The sequence below is a fragment of the Triticum dicoccoides genome, chromosome 4B (genome assembly GCF_002162155.2).
Source record: "Triticum dicoccoides isolate Atlit2015 ecotype Zavitan chromosome 4B, WEW_v2.0, whole genome shotgun sequence".
Taxonomy (NCBI): Eukaryota; Viridiplantae; Streptophyta; class Magnoliopsida; order Poales; family Poaceae; genus Triticum; species Triticum dicoccoides.
Window position 1 is genome coordinate 19,225,205 of NC_041387.1, and position 5,859 is coordinate 19,231,063.

The window sequence follows — 5,859 nt, forward strand, 5'->3', positions numbered from 1 at the left end:
CTAAAGAGAAGTGGTTTAAATATCACCCACCTATTAAAGAAGAAACTAAAGAACCGATTCCAATTAAAGAAGAACCTATACTTTATAATGTTGATCCAGTTGTTCCTTCTGCTTATATAGAGAACCACCTTTCCCTGTTAGGACAAAGGAACATGCTAAAGTTTCAACTGTGGTTAACAAAAGCTATATTAGAACTCCTAAACCTGATGAACAAATTAAAGTAGAACCTAGTATAGCTATGGTTAAAGATCTCTTGGAAGAAGATATGGATGGGCATGTTATTTACTTCTGTGAAGAAGCTACTAGAAATGCCAAACCTGATAAAAAAAGATAAACATAGACCTGTTGTTGGCATGCCTGTCGTCTCAGTTAAAATAGGAGATCAGTGTTATCATGGTTTATGTGACATAGGTGCTAGTGTGAGTGCTATTCCCTACACCTTATATCATGAAATTATGAATGACATAGCACCCACAGAAATAGAAGACATAGATGTTACTATTAAACTTGCTAATAGAGACACAACATCACCGATTGAGATTGTTAGAGATGTTGAAGTCTTGTGTGGGAAAATTAAATAACCTACTGATTTTCTTGTTCTTAGTTCCCCACAAGATGACTTTTGTCCCATTATCTTTGGTAGACCTTTCTTGAACACCATTAATGCTAAGATAGATTGTGAGAAACAAACTGTCGGTGTTAGTTTTGGTGATGAATCTCATGATTTTAATTTTTCCAAGTTTAGGAGAAAGCTTCATGAGAAAGAATTACCTAGTAAGGATGAATTAATTGGTCTTGCTTCTATTGTTGTTCCACCTACTGATCCTTTAGAACAATATTTGCTAGACCATGAAAATAATTTAGATATGCATGAAAGAAATGAAATAGATAAAATTTTCTTTGAACAACGTCCTCTGCTTAAACACAATTTGCCTATTAAAACTCTAGGAGGTCCTCCTCCACCTAAAGGTGATCCTGTGTTTGAATTAAAACAATTGCCAGACACTTTCAAATATGCTTATCTTGATCAAAAGAAAATATATCCTATTATTATTAGTGCTAACCTTTCAGAACATGAAGAAGAAAGACTATTGAAAGTTTTGAGGAAGTACCGAGATGCTATTGGATATACTCTTGATGATTTAAAGGGCATTAGTCCCACTCTATGTCAGCGCAAAATTAATATGGAACCTGATGCTAAACCCATTGTTGATCACCAACAATGTCGGTTAAATCCAAAGATGAAAGAAGTGGTAAGAACAGAAATATTAAAACTTCTGGAAGCAGGTATAATCTATCCTATAGCTGATAGTAGATGGGTAAGTCTTGTTCACTGTGTTCCTAAGAAATGATGTATAACTGTTGTTCCTAATGATAAGAATGAACTTATTCCACAAAGAATTGTTATAGGTTATAGAATGGTAATAGTTTTTAGAAAATTAAACAAAGCAACTAGAAAAGATCATTACCCTTTGCCTTTTATTGATCAAATGCTCGAAAGATTATCTAAGCACACATTTTTCTTCCTTGATGGATATTCTGGTTTTTTCACAAATACCTGTTTCTCAACCTGATCAAGAAAATACCACTTTTACTTACCCCTTTGGAACGTATGCTTATAGACATATGCCTTTTGGTTTATGTAATGCACCTGCTACATTTCAAAGATGCATGACTGCTATATTCTCTGACTTTTGTGAAAATATTCTTGAGGTTTTCATGGATGACTTTTCTGTTTATGGGAAGTCTTTTGATGATTGTTTAAGCAATCTTGATCGAGTTTTGCAGAGATGTGAACAAAAAAAATTTGTCTTGAATTGGGAGAAGTGTCACTTTATGGTTAATGAAGGCATTGTCTTGGGTCATAAAATTTCTGAAAGAGGTATTGAAGTGGACAAAGCTAAGGTTGATGCAATTGAGAAAATGCCATGTCCTAAAGATATAAAAGGTATTTGTAGTTTTTTAGGTCATGCTGGTTTCTATAGGAGATTTATCAAAGACTTTTCAAAAATTTCTAGGCCTCTTACTAGTCTCTTGCAAAAGGATATCCCTTTTGTCTTTGATGATGATTGTTTAGAAGCCTTTAAAACACTCAAGAAAGCCTTAATTTGTGCACCTATTGCTCAACCACCTGATTGGAACTTGCCTTTTGAAATTATGTGTGATGCTAGTGATTATGTTGTTGGTGTTGTTCTAGGACAAAGAGTTGATAAGAAACTTAATGTTATTCATTATGCTCGTAAAAATCTAGAAGGTGCTCAAAGAAATTATGCTACTACTGAAAAAGAATTCTTAGCAGTTGTGTTTGCTTGTGATAAATTTATACCTTATATTGTTGATTCCAAAGTAACTGTTCACACAGACCATGCTGCTATTAAATATCTTATGAAAAGAAAGATGCTAAACCTAGACTTATTCGATGGGTTCTCTTATTACAAGAATTTGATTTACATATCATTGATAGAAAAGGAGCTGAGAACCCAGTAGCTGATAATTTATCTAGACTTGAAAATGTGCTTGATGACCCACTACCTATTGATGATAGTTTTCCTGATGATCAGTTAGCTGCAATAAATTTTGCTCACAGTACTCCTTGGTATGCTAATTATGCTAATTACATTGTTGCTAAATATTTACCGCCTAGCTTTACTTACCAACAAAAGAAAAAATTCTTCTATGATTTAAGACATTACTTTTGGGATGACCCACATCTTTATAAAGAAGGAGTAGATGGTATTATTATACGTTGTGTACCTGAGCATGAGCAGGGACAAATCCTACGGAAATGTCACTCTGAAGCTTATGGAGGGCATCATGCTGGAGATAGAACTGCTCATAAGGTATTGCAGTCTGGATTTTATTGGCCTACTCTCTTCAAGGATGCCTGTAAGTTCATCTTATCTTGTGATGAATGTTAAAGAATAGGTAATATCGGTAAGCAACAAGAAATGCCTATGAATTACTCACTTGTTGTTGAACCATTTGATGTTTGGGGATTTGATTACATGGGACCTTTTCCTTCCTCTAATGGGTATACACATATTTTGGTTGCTGTTGACTATGTTACTAAATGGGTAGAAGCTAATCCAACCAGTAGTGTTGATCACAACACCTCTATTAAAATGCTTAAGGAAGTTATTTTCCCAAGGTTTGGAGTCCCTAGATATTTAATGACTGATGGTGTCTCACACTTTATTCATGGTGCTTTTTGTAAAATGTTTGCTAAGTATGATGTTAACCAAAGAATTGCATCACCCTATCATCCTCAGTCTAGTGGTCAAGTTGAACTTAGCAATAGAGAAATAAAATTAATTTTTCAAAAGACTGGCAATAGGTCCAGGAAGAATTGGTCTAAGAAATTAGATGATGCACTTTGGGCTTATAGAACATCATATAAAAATCCTATGGGTATGTCTCCTTATGAAATGGTTTATGGAAAAGCTTGTCATTTGCCTCTTGAGTTAGAACATAAAGCATATTGGGCAATCAAAGAACTTAATTACGATTTCAAACTTGTCGGTGAAAAGAGGTTATTTGATATTAGCTCATTAGATGAATGGAGAACCCAAGCTTATGAAAATGCAAAATTATTCAAAGAAAAGGTTAAAAGATGGCATGACAAAAGAATCCAAAAGTGTGAGCTTAAAGTCGGATAATATGTTATTTTGTACAACTCTCCTTTCATATTCTTTGCAGGAAAACTCCTTTCAAAATGGGAAGGCCCATATGTCATCGAGGAGGTTTATCGGTCTGGAGCCATCAAAATAAATAATTTTGAAGGTACTAACCCGAAGGTTGTCAATGGGCAACGAATAAAACATTATATCTCAGGTACGCCCATTAATGTTGAAAGTAATATTATCCAAACTTTGACACCGGAAGAACACATAAAAGAGTCCTTCCGGAACACTCCAGAATCGTGAAAATAAGGAGGTACGTGATACGGTAAGTAAACAGACTCCGAAAAATCCGCAAAAATATTTTTTATCAGTTTTGGAATATTTAAAAAATTAGGAAATAAAGAAACTTCTGGGAAGCGTACCCTGGTGGGCACAAGACACCAGGGCGCGCCAGGCGCCAGGCTTGCCTGGCGCGCCCAGGTGGGTTGTGCCCACCTGGGACACCTTCCGTAATCCGTTTTTCTACTATATGCTTGTCCTCCAAGATAAAAAAAATTATATATACTTTCCGAACCTGTTGATCACCGTACCGCGGTGAAATCCTCTGTTCTCTTTTCTTGCTGTTTTCTGTCAGATCACATCTACCATGGCCTCTTCAAGTCCCTCCAAGGACAAGTTCTTCAAGATCGTCATCAACCCATATCTGTGGGAGGTGGTGCAGTGCCCTCAAACCATCCAGATGCATGATGGGGTGCTGTACATCCGCGATGAGCAAGGTCCCAAGGGCACGGGAACCATGGAGGCCAAGATTGAAGCCATGGAGCAGGAAGTCTTCCGGTGCAAGGGGATGGTGGAGCGTGGGCTCAATGCCAATCACCTCATGATCACGGACCTTTACCGTGATCTCAAGGTGGATGGCAAGGCCATGAAGGACATCATCTTCACCCTCAATGAGAAAATCAACTTTCTCCAAAGCCAGATCTATGATCTTCAAAACCAAGTCTTTGAATATGAGGCGAGGTTTAATGGTATGAGTTTGGCTGCTAGTTGCAGGACCTGTGAGACTCACTCCTCCTCTTATGATGGTGGACCACTGCCTTGGAAATCTGAGGACAAGATCTCTTCTTCTTCAACACCACCTTCTTCTTCATCACCAAAGGAGAATTGAGTATCGGGTATGGCCACTCCTTTTGGCTTCCGCCAAGCTTGGCGGAGGTGCCCCGGTATCGTATCATCCCGCTATCTTATTACTTTTACTTATTTTAGTTCGATATTTTGCTTTAGATGAATAAAAGTTAGTTCGATCCTTTCTTCTTTGAGAGTTTGCTTAGTGATCTATCCTTCTAATCGTGTGCAAGTTATATAATAAAAGTTTAGTTTGAGTTTTTTCTTTTTTTACTTTCATATTGCAAATAAAAGAAAAGAAATAAAAAAAGAAAAAGAGAAAGGAAATAAATAACAAAAAGATTATATACTAATCCTATGGTAGGTGATGGCACCACATAAGGAAAGTTTAAGTAGAAAATTTTATTAGAGATTGACAAACATAGCATTAGTCAATGATGCAACTCATGAAAGAATTAATAAGGGAAGAGAAGATTCACATATAAATATACTATCCTAGAAATCTTTTGTGATTGTGAGCCCTCATCAAAATATTACATGCTAAAATTGTTGACGTTGGACAAGGAAGACAACTTAATGGTTTATGTTTGTTTATATTCACATAGAAGTCATATTGTCATAGATCCTTCAACATGTGATGCTTGCCCCCTATCTTTGCTAGCCAAAAATTCTGCACTAAGTAGAGATGTGCATCCAAAAACCCTTAAACCCAAATCTTATTTTTCAAGTGTCCACCATACCTACCTAGGGATTGAGCAAGATCCCTCAAGTAAGTTGTCATCGTGCAAAAAGGCAATAAAAATTGCTTCTAAAAGTGTGAGATCATTTAGTGTAAGAGAAAATTGAGCGTTGCACGAACTTGTGATGGTGAAGAATAAAAGTGACAGACTGCATAATAAAGGTCGCTATCATAAGGGGCAATGCAATGTGACGTTCTTTTGCACTAAGGGGTTGAGCATACAAACAAATAAGCGCATGGCAACCTCTGCTTCCCTCTGCGAAGGGCCTATCTTTTACTTTTATGCAAAGAGTCAAAGTTTTCCTTCTATTCTTTTTATTTTTCTCATTTGGAAAGCATCATGTGGTGAGGAAAGATCTAGGCACATATGTCCAG